This window comes from Bemisia tabaci, chromosome 6 (assembly GCF_918797505.1).
Source record: "Bemisia tabaci chromosome 6, PGI_BMITA_v3".
In the NCBI taxonomy this organism is placed as follows: Eukaryota; Metazoa; Arthropoda; class Insecta; order Hemiptera; family Aleyrodidae; genus Bemisia; species Bemisia tabaci.
This window is the reverse complement of record NC_092798.1, coordinates 44,063,717-44,077,742: the sequence shown is the minus strand read 5'-3', so window position 1 is coordinate 44,077,742 and position 14,026 is coordinate 44,063,717. Positions and strand designations below refer to the sequence as shown.

At 38.2% G+C, this 14,026-nt stretch overlaps 1 long non-coding RNA gene across 1 annotated transcript; it reads left to right on the top strand.

The window, feature by feature from the left end:
* The first annotated feature begins 3,682 nt into the window (after nucleotides 1-3,682).
* Nucleotides 3,683-4,541, top strand: LOC109036446 (uncharacterized). The gene is made up of 2 exons (XR_002009362.2): nucleotides 3,683-3,812; nucleotides 4,380-4,541. It is a non-coding gene; the product is annotated as an uncharacterized lncRNA (long non-coding RNA).
* The last annotated feature ends 9,485 nt before the right edge of the window (nucleotides 4,542-14,026 follow it).

The following is a 14,026-nucleotide window of genomic DNA, read 5'->3' as shown; positions in this document are numbered from 1 at the left end:
GCGTGACGGTGAAATGGTTAATGAAGCGTAAGTAATTGGGCGAGGGGCTGAGGATCCCGGCCTCGCTTGGCGACCGTCATTAGCTATTGTTCGTCGAGACGCCGACGCAGTGATCAGGAGCGTGGGGAAGAGAGGGGTAAGATTGAGCCACATTTAGCTAATGGTCTAATGAGTCTAGAGGCTCATCACAGATTGCACTTACACAGATTGCACTATCAGAGCACGGGTACCAACTTTTGAAAAGTATAACCGAGGTTGCAGATCTGTCAAAGCAACGTTTTGAACAAAACGGAGGAGTTAAATTCTCATTCCGAGAGTGCCGACCTGCTCAGCCATCCTCGAATCAGTTCGCTTGATTCTGCTTATATATGCATATTTTAAATCAGCGCGTCGCATTCTTAGGCTTTTTTTAAAAAAACCAAGTAACGTAGACTCTTGGTATTCACTGCACATAAACTAGAGACCCCCAGAATGAGAAACAACTTTAAATCATAATTATTGATGGATAAATAAACTTTTTACACACTTTGGAAAATCTCAGAAGTTCGCGGTAGTCACTTTTCGGTAAGGAACCAAGGGACTCGGTTATTGTATCGAGCAGGGTTCGAAACGATCGCAAAGGCGGTATACTACGTATACGCGCCAAAAAATATTGAAAAATATCAGCATATGTTTGAAACCCAGTTGGTAGGGAAGTATTTTCAGGATGACGCTCAGGTGAAATTAGAACAGTCTATATTCCTTCCATTCTATAAGTAAACAAAAGCAACGGAAGGTTTACGTAGGGTATAAATGCGTCACCATTTGAATACCTTTGACGCATCGCTTAGGTGAAGCAAAAAAGAGGGGTTTATTGCAAAATTTATTTTTTTTGGACAAATTATGACGCTTCCTCTCTCGATCGCACCAACCGCAAAAAATCATAATGAAATAGGTACACCTGCAAATCTCATCATTTCTTTGAATCCGAAGGCAGTTAGCCATATCAGGGCTTCTTCTACTGTTGAAATTTGAGTCTTTCAGTTGATGCCACAAATGAACAAAATAATTGAGGGGCTGGGAGGACAAGGCGCATAAGTGGAGTTTATCCTATTTCGAGAGATACGTGTTTGAAGTTTCGAAATTACAAGGATCCTTGTGGCAGAACGAAAGTTCAAACTGACTTTTTGATGCTTAAAAATTGGAATTTGGGAGCGAATTTTTCACAGAGTATGAGTTAAGACTAGTTTTACTTGAAATCATTAATATGTTAATTTTTTTTAAAAAAAACTGAACAGTGATGCGTCTTGTCCACCGAGCCCCTCATTTAGGGAAGGCCAAAATAAGAGGTCCATGCATCATAATCCAGATATCCCAGGTGCGTTGATCACGTAAAGGCAAAAACCAGGGAAGAGTTTCGATTTTTTTTGGCGATTTTCAATACCTAGGGAAGCGGACGAAGCAAAGTAGAGAATGATGGAGGGGCAAAGATACTCATAACTATCAGTTACTCTAATTACTGGGCTTCGCTCAAAGTTTGCGGACAGAGCGTGGAGAAGTGACGGGTTGAGGAGAGAGACAGAATCGGCGGTAATCATTTTAATTAGATGTACACGGGAGACCCAATTGAAATTAATCACGCCGACTTTCAGGAGGAAAAAACCAAGGGACTGGCCGAGATAGACATCCCGGTCGCAATGTTGGAGGGACAGATCTCCAACGCCTAGTCCAAGGAGGAGAAAACACGGCTCGAGGAAGAACTTAGGTTGTTGAAAAAGGTGAGCCTTGAGAGCTTTTGCTTTTAGTTACAATCACATTGAGCAGAAACTATGATTGAAATTACTAGATGTGATGTTCCATTTGAACTCTTGATCAATAGTGGTCATGACCATAAAGAGTCAAATCTTTATCATTCAGTGAGAATGTTTCCAAAATTACATGCACAATGGTGACAGTTTCAAATTATGGTAAAAATACCACTATTTTCGGTTATGGTGACTTTTGACTATCAGAGTTTATAAGCAACACCATTAATTTACCAATTTCTTCAGTCATAGTTTCTTCTGTAAGAGGACAAACTTTGCGCTGCAGATGAATAATGACTGATGTGTGTATTTAAAAAAATTTAGTCAAAAACAGCCGATCTGCATTTCACGCAGGTACCGTGAAATTTCCTCTCGTGTTTTACCTGTTTAACAGAAAAACCATCAGTGTAAGACCTTACTTCCATAGCTCTTTGGTAATTCTTTGAATAATAAAGAATATCGATTTATCTTAAGTAGAAAAATGTGTATATTTCGTTGCAACGGTGTAAGACTCCGCTTACTGTTTATTTGTTAACGGAACTAACCTTAAAGTTTTCCTAGGCATTTCCTGGAAATTTTCTCCACACATCTTTTCATGAATTTTTTATTTCTCAATAGATTATTTTTATTATTTAACTTTTAAAAAATACATTATGATGGGAAATTTTAAAACGCTGCAATGAAGATACGCATGTTTATCTTAAACCGGAGACGTGCTAAAACAATTCGAGTCGGAATTTCGATTATATCTCTGTTAGGAAGTATTGGGCCACCAAACATAGTACGAGTTGAAATATACTATGTATGTTTCCTCATCAAAAATATGCGCTGAAAGCCATTCAAGCAGCGGCAAGTATGAAAATCAACCCCTAAGTGAGATTAATATCTCGTTGATGAATATCGCGGTTGAAATCCATTTGATTGGTGCTGAATGAACATGTTATTGCGTGGACATTTGGCGCTGATCAAATGGAGTAGATATCACGTAAATGACGTTATTTGTAATTTTTCCAAGTATCTGATTAGCATATGGATGAAAATATTTCAGAGAAGCTATTTTTATCAAAAATTGAGTGTAAAATGCGAATCTTGACTTTCTAGTGAAAACTTGAAACCCCTTACTAGTGTTCCGGCAGTTGCGGAAATTTTTACATTTGGGGATCCGACGTTCCCTCATGGGTAACAAGAGCCATCTCTGATTTTTGTTGACTGTTGAATTTCGGGTCTACCAGTATCGGCTTTTTAATTTTCTATAAATATGACATTGTTTTCAGAATCGCAATGGGCCTGTTGCAAACTTTTGCTAGAGCAAAAATAAGAGTTGTTTCTTATAGATAATGCCTCAAAAATCACGATGAGCGCATCGGCAAAGTCTGAAATGCACTCATAACTTCACAATCTGCGTAAGAAATTTGCGTTTTTTTAAGCTTCCCGCTTCAAAAACGATACTACGGCATAGGTGAACATTTTGTTAGAGGAGTCGCTCCATCGTCGGCGATATTCATCATGGCCGACGCTTGCACGCAGTTCCGCGCGTAATTCAAGGAGAGTTCAAGGTCAATCAATTCGGGCGTGGAAAATATGAACGTTAACACACCGATTGTTATCTGGTCTAATCCAGTTCAGGTGTTATCTCGTCCCATCAAACGTGTTTTGGCGGATTGGCGTCGGCTATGATGATTATTGCCGACGATGGAACGACTCCTCTTACAAAATGTTCACCTGTGCCGTAGTATCGTTTTTGAAGCGGGAAGCTCAAAAAACCGCAAATTTCTTACGCAGTTTGTGAAGTTATGAGTGCATTTCAGAGTTTGCCGATGCGCTCATCGTGATTTTTGAGGCATTATCTATAAGAAACAACTCTTAGTTTTGCTCTAGCAAAAGTTTGCAACAGGCCCATTTGATGGATCAAACAATGGATAAAATTTTGGATCTGTCGATGGGAGGGTTGAAGGTTGACTTACTGAGCACAGGCGCTGTTTCAAAAAACTAGCTATTCAGTTCCAAAAGCTTTGTTTTGACAACAGCGTAAGTATTATACCTAATTTTCAAACAGTCTATTTTTTATGTAAATATGATCGGAAAAGAAGTCACACAACGACGGCCATTTTGAGTTTTACATGGAATTGTGAGATCTGTATGACTTATCTGTTCCAAATTATGTTTATGCAGTGGTATGTATGTACTTTCTGAGGTAGAAAGCTTAAACATGTGGAGCTTAACCAGCTTGTGAGGAAAAAGTCACAAAAAAAATTCGGTGGCAAATACCGAACTTTAGTTCATTTCTAACACCAAACTTTTTCGGTTCAGGTAACCAAAGAAAAATTCGCTTACCTACATCGGAAAACTTCGGTATACACCGAAGTCCGGTATCTTTTGCAATTATTTTTTCTCTGTGTGATTTTTGGACTTTTCCCGTGAGCTTATGGTTATTTTTGAAAAATTATTAGACCCACTGTAAGGAAAGATTAATACAATTTAAACTTGGGAATAACAAATCTATTTTAGGTCTAAATACATACGAAAGAAAGAATTCTGAAGTATCATAAAAGGCATATGAAAAAATCATTTTATAATCTCTTTGATTTATTTCAGAACTACTACGTTGGCCACATTCTGCCTAAGCTGTTTACCGTCTGCAAGGCAAGCGCCGAAGAGCGGGCAATCGAATCAATGTCAGCAGTTTGCACCGAACAACACCGGTCTCTCAAAAATGCAGTTTAAGTTCCTCCTTGAATAAAGAAATATAGATTCATACATTTTAATGAATACTTACGTTTTTTGAAAAGTTTCATTCAAGATTTCAAAACATGTAAAAACGCTATATTATAACATCTTGATATAAATACTGAAGGAATTTGTGTCTCGTGTGTATGTACAAATTAATGCTTACTAAACGCAAAGAAAAAACTTTTTAAAAAGCTAAATCTAAATTAGGATTTCAGTGTGGTGGTAAATAAAAAAAGAACTTGTGCGTTTGCCAACTCTCTCCATTTTGCAATGAGGAACCATCATTACTGACTCAAGTGTGAAAGCACACATCTGCAAAGGGAAACTAATGGCGCACATGTTGATCTTCAAATGAACCAGAAATAGTGGTTTCTCATTGCATAAAGTATTCAGATTTGAGCAAGTCGAGGAGAATTTGAGTTCTCTTTGAAAATATTTTGCTATCAATGGATTAATCCGTTTTTAAGTTACTGGTTGAGCTTGGAGTGCTCATGACGTAGTGCTATTGACGAAAGAATGTAACTCCATTTCAATTTTGCCAAATCGCCCTTCGAAAATTGTATTTTTATTAGGAGAATTTGACTGAAAATTTCATGAATGATCTAATGAAAAAATTATGAGAATTTGGACAAAAATTGAACAGGTTCATTCTTGTAAAAAAAATCGAATTGTTTGAGTCAATTTTGCCACCTTTGAATGGAGTTAAGTTCCTTCGTTCATGAGACGACGATGATTAGCACTCATTCGCAATGTTTTCTCTTAAAATAAAAAATGCATTTTTCCAAAAAAGAAGTTCTTGACGGTGGTTTCACGATAACTGGAACACTTTTGTTGCCGTGACAGACAACACATTTTTTGGTAATTTTTTTAGTAGTAATGATAATCACTCGAATTTTGTGTATTAATCTACACAGGGTTACATGTTATAACAATTTTAAAGATTTATTGCTCTACTTTTGGATTTTAATACATAAATGTCCGAAAATGTGCTGTCTATTACGCTGACTTTTTACCGCGTAACAGACAGCACATTTTCGGAATTTACATAATTAATTGAGTAGTAGAGCAATAAATCATTAGAAAGCGTTATAATACGTAACTCTTTGAAGATTATTGCGAAAAAATTCACGTGATTATCATTTCTACTAAAAATATGACCGAAAAATGTGTTGTCTGTTACAGCGACACAACTATTCCAATTATCGTGAAACCACCCTTGACCTCTTGAGTCTGGCTAGAAATTTACGAACGGCTGTTCCATCAAAGTCGATAAGAAGCTCCGCTGTAAACGCAAAAAAACTAATCAAATGCCCCACGCTTAGGGTGATGAATGCAAGCTGCAAATCGACCATGTTGAAAGGTCTCGGCCCGTCCTCCGTCGATAGTGAAAGGCGTTCGACGCCGAAAACATGATCCACCATAGTCCCATCCCGTGAAACACTCTGTCCGGTTAGTAAACTTTCGAGCCATTTCTTTACTTGGCCTGTCTCGAGAAGTTGTACAATTTTCTCATTCAGTGGCTCGAAGAAGAACGAATCTTTCGGCATTTTAAACGAATATGGGTATGAGAGGAGACATTCCTTAACACGATGAACCTCCATCCCTTGCGGGACGAAGAAGGTCTTTAGTAAGAAATTGTCTTGCGAGAGAAACATATCAGGGAAGCTCAGCACATAAGCATCCATCCTCATATGCGCTAGTTCGTTTTTATCTATTGCAGCAATGCCTCTGTTAAAATACTCTGCGAACATCATCGTTGAGCTTATTTTTGACAAGTTTCCGGTAAAAATATAATAATCATTCGTCTGGGCCGAATAAATATACCAGAAGCTCCGGTAAAAATAAAAGTCTTGGATCAGCTTTTCCCTCAGTTTTCCGTATTGGGGCCATTGTTGGAACATATTTGAATACGTATCAATATCTGGGACATGTATGTACATAGCCGACTCGGCTAAATCCTCCACGGTGTCGATCTCTGAATAACGCGTGTAAGCACTTAAAAGGTCAAACATTCTACTCTGAATGACTGTGGAAAATATTAAAGCAGCGAAGATAAAAATCCAAAAAAGGATTTTCCCTGTGAGCAAGCGTCCCAGTAGAAGCCTCATTGGCGCCCCACACATGAAGTACTCCCAAGCGGTAAGCAGAGCGGACGTCTCCTCGTAAGAAAATAACTCCACGGTTGAGTACAGCCGACTGAATATTCTGACCTGTGAGTACTGGAATATATATTGCATGAGTAAAAGCACAAGAGCCGACATCAAGAAACATAACCAAACGGAGGGGTCGACACACTTAATAAAAACCAAGAATTGGGGTACGAAAACAGCACGCGGGGTCACGATACACAAATTGCAGTGTTCAATGGTGCCTAACGCGTCGAAATTTGCGAAATCGGTTTTTCCGTGTTCAGGACTGAGCCCATGCGTCGCGATAAGAATATCCGGCCCATATCTCTGACCGTCCTCGTAATAATCGAATCCTTCCGTTTCTTCGAATGGGAAAAACACGCATTTTTTGGATTCTTGAACACCTTCAAGCGCTTCGGACAAAATATCTTCCCAGAGAGTGAACATAGAGGCTCTCTCTGCGCCGGGTTCCGCAGTAATTTTTACCGAAAACTGCCAACCGCCCCAATCGTTCCAATCAAAGTTGACTTGATTATCGGCACCCGAAATTGGGTACCGTAACACACGTTTCGCGAACGGGTTGTAGTAGAAACAATCCACCTGGAGGCAAATAACAGTTTTTATCCCTTTGAAAAAACGCCACATAAATTTGAAGAGGAACTGCAACTCCCACCCTATTTGCGCCCTTTTCCCTCCGGCCACAGGTTTATCTTCCAGCGATGACCTCAACTCATTGCTCGCTTCTGTCGAATAAAATACTCCAACCTCGGAGGGACTTACGACAAAGATCAGATGGTTTTTAGAGTTCCAAATTGGGTTTCGGAATAGACCACGGGTAGCGTTATGAACATGGTCGCTCAGTTCTACGCCGGGTTCCATCTCTGAGTAGGCAATGAACAATTCAAAATCGCATTTATGTTTGTTCCTCGTGAATCCGAAGAATGGGTCAATATGAATGCAATAATTGGGCAAATTCGTTGAGGTTCCATTCACATACTCTTCAGCATAGTTGAATTTCGAATAATTTCTTTGATATAATTGGAGAGTTCCATTTCCATTTTTAAAATCATTCTGTCGGTAGCTCGTGCTCCTAGCTGAGGAAGCTAGTATCAAATCGAGAATATTTTCGAAACTCCTCACAAAGAAAACAATGTTTTTTTGACGAAAACTTTGAGTAAATTCTGCAAGACGCCAGATATTGTCACAGACGGTTGTAGTGATCGAACTTTCATGCAAGCGTTCCAAAATGTTGCTGACAGAAAACCTGACATCAGTGTTGACAACGTAAAAGAACGATTGCTTAGAGAGCTTCACAGCGTTTTTGCAAACGTCCACAACCGTGTCTGTTAGATTATTTTTTAGTTTTTGTGGATGTAAGAGAATTGCTTCAGAAATACAAAGTGTTATTACCATCTGGATGAAAAGGGACATTCTCATGCGGTAGAAAATCCAGGCCGCACCACACTACACACAAGTCAGCTTTATATTCCGTGTTACTAGATATGTGTGCCACTGACTTCTGTCACAGAGTATTCTACCTGCCTGACTGATATTGTTGAAATTGTATGGACTAACACTGTTTTCAAGTTATTGATTTCAATATTCTCAACGGAATGGAGAGAAGGCACCGCAAAAAAATTGCTGAAAAATATATGAATATTTTAGTAAATGTACAATTTACAGCACATTGGTTAGATATCGACCTTGATTTGAAATCTAAAGTAACAGAGTGACCTTCTTGAAAACACTCGGACGAAAAAAGAGAAGCTCCTAGATGTCATTCTAGAATTATTTCAAGATTAGTTCGCTTTTTACCGATTCAGTAATGACATTTTATCCTTGTGGGATTTCAACACCAAGCTAAATTGTTGCTGTAAGTACATGGTGCTCTAGGTAACCTTGGGCCTATTGCACGAAGGCAACTTTTTTGAGAATAAATTTAGATCCTGACATGTGCGTTGAGATTCTTGTGAAAAAAAACTCGAGTCTAAAAGTTTAGGAATGGTAACTTATATCATTGGCTTGAAAGGGAAAATGCTTGACTCGTATTGTTTAAAAGTATTTCCTATTTTGCTTCATTTTTACGAAGGAAAAGTAGGTAATTCAAAAATTATCTTAAAATTTCCTGCGAATATTTTTGAATAAGTGGTAAAATAATTAATAATCCAAATGAGAATTATTGGTGATATGAAATAAAAAAAAAAAGAAAAACAATTCCTTACATTATTTTTAGGAAAGAAGGGCTATGAATGATCAGGAATCAGAATGCATTTCGCGATGGCCCAACAGTTTGACAAACTGGCAAATTATACGGATCACCATCCATCTGTATATGATTTATCTGATTTCGACGGGAGTATGCGATTTATCTTGTATGCGATTTATCTGCCCCCCGCTTTCGTGTACACCCCCTCCCAATCTTGAAATCGTAGCTGCGGCCCTTAAATTTGTTTTTGCTCATATAAATCCAATTCGTATGATTTGTAAAAAAGAAGAAAATATCCCCACCCCATATAAGAAAGATAATGAAAAACTTAACATTTTTAAATTTTACCTCATTTAAAATATGTTACCTCATGGGTACATACCTACTTACCCAGCTGAATTTTTATTGACCTGAAGAAGGTAGCTAGTCCTTCAATTTAAAATCTCGTAAATTTGCATTGAAGGTTACAATCAAGCAATCATCTGAGAACATGCTTAAGAAATGTAGCGTTTTTTCGGTTAAAGAAAGGAAGTCCGATTTTCCTTAAATAACTGTCAGTTTTCCTATTTTCTCCTTATGATATGCATATTTACATTTTCCAAAATTTTATTCAAATATCACGATTTTGCCCCGTTGGAATTTTTCATTTTGAACTGATAGATTAGGGAGTCTGATATATATTTAAAGATCTAGGTATGTCCATCCTTACTGATTTATAACAGAGTGCTTTTTTGCCGCAATGTTTACAGCTGCTTCTTACCCCTTCACTAGGTCTCGTAGAAACTAACTGTTATGAGAACGCAACTTATCGAGCTCCTGCGCCAGGTGTGGTATCATGTTGAATTGTAGGCACTTTTCGTCCATCTGAATGCACTGTCGCGCGCGCGGGACAATCCCTAACAGTAAGGCGGCTCAGCGCTGCTTTTTAGAGTTTTTTTTTTTTTTTTTTAAACTGGCGTGACACTAATTTAGGAGGCTGATGAGGAAGGAGAGTAAAAGGGACAGAATCGGGGAGGCTTTCTTTTGTAGTATGTAAGTAGATACGTTTTTATACTTGGGAACTGACACGAGGCACTTGTTGAAAAAGAGATTGTTCAAGTAAAAGTTTTCTTGAATTTGCCACTAAGGCAAGGAGATATTGTTCTTGAACCGAGAGGAAAAAATGCTCACATATAAAAGTGGCTTTTTTTATCAAACAAAAATCTGCTTTATTCAAGCGATTTTATTCTCGATTTACTTAAGGCCTGTAAGCTAAAATCCTCTCGCCTGCAAATTCAAGTCATCTTTTTTCCGGTGGCTTCTCTCCAGATTATTTGCAACTCCGCTGGGTAAGTGATTAGATTAGAGGAGACGATATTCTCGCGAAGAAGAGCCTAAATTTTGATAAATCCTCCTAAAATATCACTTACTTTTATGTACCTATTGATTATGAAGAGTTTTAAGGAAAACTCTAGGCCCATACACTCAAATGTTTGGATGAATAAAATTTGTATCTATCATTGAAATTATTCTGCGAGAAGTCCTCTACAAAACAGTATACCTTGTCAACACGTCTCGCACAATTAGTGTTTCAGGTGCTTCCCTTTTTTGATAGATTTCGTAAACTCGATTTCCCGATCTGCCAATTTGCCTTCAAATCTATCAAGGAGCACTGAAGATACTCGTAAATAAACTGAAGATATTCTTTGATCCATGAGGGTGCTATTCCCATGAAGCCATTGTATTGGGCGTAGACAAATTTTGAAAAAATGTCATAGCATTTTTGTTTCATAGAGGCTTGGTTTTCGAAAAATCCAAGAAAATGGCCGAAAATTCAGAATGTAAAAGAGATCGCGAAGGTATGCGTATGATATATTTGCTCGCAGGTAGAGCTATCGTGAATAACGACAGTACAAGGGAGACAAGTCTCTACGGTGGCATATTTCCGAACGAAACTAATGTTACATTTTGGGCCCCTGGATTTTTAGCCATCCCTGGTAAAAATTGGCAGTAGAATCTGTGTTTCAAAATACCATAGACCTAAAGCCAGCTGTAAGATTTCCAATAGCTTCTGTAGCCGGCTGTACAATTTCTTTTAGCCTTTTATAGCCGATGGCGATTAAGCAACAGCCAGGCGATAAATTTTATGCTAAACGTTACGAAATACGGATACCAGGACTTAGTTCTTGGACTACCACTCTCTTTTTGTGCCGTAGTATCTTGATTTATTTTGCGAGGAAAGCTTCGTACTTTTGAAGGATGCCTGTCATTCTTAATTTGTTGGAGCGCCTTCAATTTCTTATGATACTGTGCAATACATCTGGTGTGAAATAGTTGCTTCAGACGCCGTGGCACGCTGCGGGCGGGCAGAGAGCATGTAGCAGTGTAGCACGCATTAGCGCCTACAAACCTAACAGGGATACTTCACGCATTGCGCAATGCGTGAAGTATCCATGTTAGGTTTGTAGGCGCCAGTGCGTCGCCGCTCCGCGTTGGTGTTATACTAGAACGGTGGTATCTGGAACAGAAGTGAGTGCAAAGCGGAAATTGGAAAGCTTTATGAACTTCATGAGGGTTCACAGAGGCTGAAAGGAGTCCGGGCTGGATGAGTAAATTATTAACTGAGTGGCACAATGTAATGCAATTTTTTTTTTAAAAAACTTGCAATTTCATCCGATAATTCGTTTTTTCAATCCTAAAATTATGTGTATTTGTTCATCATTTGATCAGCGAATGCCGATTTTAAAAAAATAATAAAACGAATCTTACGTATTTGGAGCCATATATAATTGCAATGAAATAGCAATCATATATATAAGCTCCGAGACCTCCTAAATTTGCATATCTGGTAACGCTTAGTTCCAGCGTTCTACCCGGCCGATTTTCTTGATTTTTGCGGCTATATACAGGCAAGTGTATCTAGATGAGCCCGCATTATTCAGATTTGAAAATATGACCCAGGTTTTTTTATATTACGCGGTAAAGTTGCAAATTCTCCCATTTAAACAATGCAAATTTTTGTTTTTTGTCATAGTTGTCTACTGGGCCAATTTCCATAATTTTTGAGGCTAACGACAGGTGATAGGTCCTAAATGAGCCCGCTGTAATCAGATTTTGATATATGACCCACATTTTTTTATAATAGAGTAGGTATACCTGGAAGCTTAGAAAGGGGACAAAATTTGAAATTCCCGCTATTTTTCACTGGCGAGAATTTCAATTTTTCCGGAAAATTGAACTAAGCGGGAAATTGTGAATCTTGGTCTGTTAGTACAGCAAGGTAAGTAAATCGAAGGTGTGTTCACAGACTATCCAAAAGTAACAAAACGCTCGGTTCCGTTAGTTCCGTTTCGTTTCAGTGTAGGCCTGAAGTTTAAAATAAATGAACGGTTTTCTTATCTGATTCTTATTGGTCCAATCGCTCTCGGCCAGAGGAGATTGGATAAATTAGAGTCGGGTATGAAAATCTTTTCATTTTTTGGTCGATCATTTGCCAAAGCGAGCCTAAGAGAGGGCGAAACGCCCTCTGGGGGTTGGGCCGCGTAGCGACCAGGGGGCATAGCCCCTTAGTAACTTATAATATTTCAATTTCATTTCAAGGAGCTTTGATAAGAGGAGCCCCTTCAATAAGTAGATACGCAACGCATACAACACTCTAATGCGGTAGCAATCATTTTATCATGTAATCGCAACTTGCTACGGTTCGTTTGTATCACGTAATTATGTGGTTGAATATCAGTTATATTCAGTCATGCATTACTAAAGTTTTTAGTTCATTAAATTTATCGATGTACAAAAGCTAACCATCTGTATGAGAAGAGAGGTTGTCGTCAATAATTTTAATAAATTGGGTTCCTCGTAATGAACTTTCACTCAAAATGGAACGAATACAATCAAAAGTTATTATTTTTGGGTTTGTTTTTCGAACTACTAGTTTATGGAAAACAGGAGATACTAAACCTCGGAAACCCCTTACATACTTTACCATGCAGAACCTTTGCAAAATACTATACCAGGGTCTCATTGCACTGATGATGGTAAGTGAATCTCGTCTCATAAAAATTGTATTCAAGTATTTTTAAAATTCGACCAATTGTAAAACCAAAAATGACCCTCATGAGCGTTTGCCCTGTGCAAAGAAGTCGTGGGTCTTCAGATCGTGTCATAAGTCTTTAGGTGCTTTTCATCCTCCTCTTTACAATGTAACGCATACCGGATCGTTGAGTCTATATCCATTATCCATCAAGGTTATGCAGCAAATATCAAGAAAATAACTAAAAATCTCATCATTTGAGTCCGAAGTTGGTAACACATTTGGCTTGTTCCTTTGGTAAAAGTAAACATCTTGTGAATCCTAACTCCACTGTTGCACAGGGGAGAGGTCGACGTAGAAACTTAATGCGTTGCCTGAATATCTCAGAGAGTAGCGACTTTAAAATACCTAGGAGTATGATGATTTTTGGCAGTTTTTCACGATTCCATTCCCAATTGTACCAAAAGGAAAAAAATATTGAAAAATATCATCACATGTTTGAAACACAGGTGGTAGGGAAGTATTTTCAGGATGACGCTCAGGTGAAATTAGAACAGTCTACATTCCTCCCATTCTACGGGTAAGCAAAAGCAACGGAGGGTTTACGTAGGGTATAAATGCGTCACCATTTGAATACCTTTGACGCATCGCCTAGGTGAAGCAAACAAGAGGATGATTAAAAAATGTAATTTTTTTTTTTTTTTTTTTTTTTTTTTTTTTTTTTTTTTTTTTTTTTTTTTGGCGAATTATGACGCTTCCTCTCTCGATTGCACCAACCGCAAAAAATCATTTCATCTCTCATCTATATTATACAGCTACAAGCAAAATGTTGGAAGCATTATTTCTGACGAACTACCGGACCGATAAGGATGATCTTTACATGTATGTCATCTGTAATAGCTGTAGATGTGCAAAAAATTATGAAACTCCGAACTTTTAATGTTTTAGAGCTTTTAAAGCTCATGTCACTTATGTCCAATGTTAATAGCGTGAGAGATATGCCGTTTCCGCTAGAAACGTCGAGGTGTGGGATTCTACCTGAGTGACTCGAATAAACTATAGAACAATGGAAAAGCTCTTGTAATGAAATACACCTGCAAATCTCATCATTTCCTTGAATCTGATGGCAGTTAACCATATCAGGGCTTGTTCTTCTATTGAAATT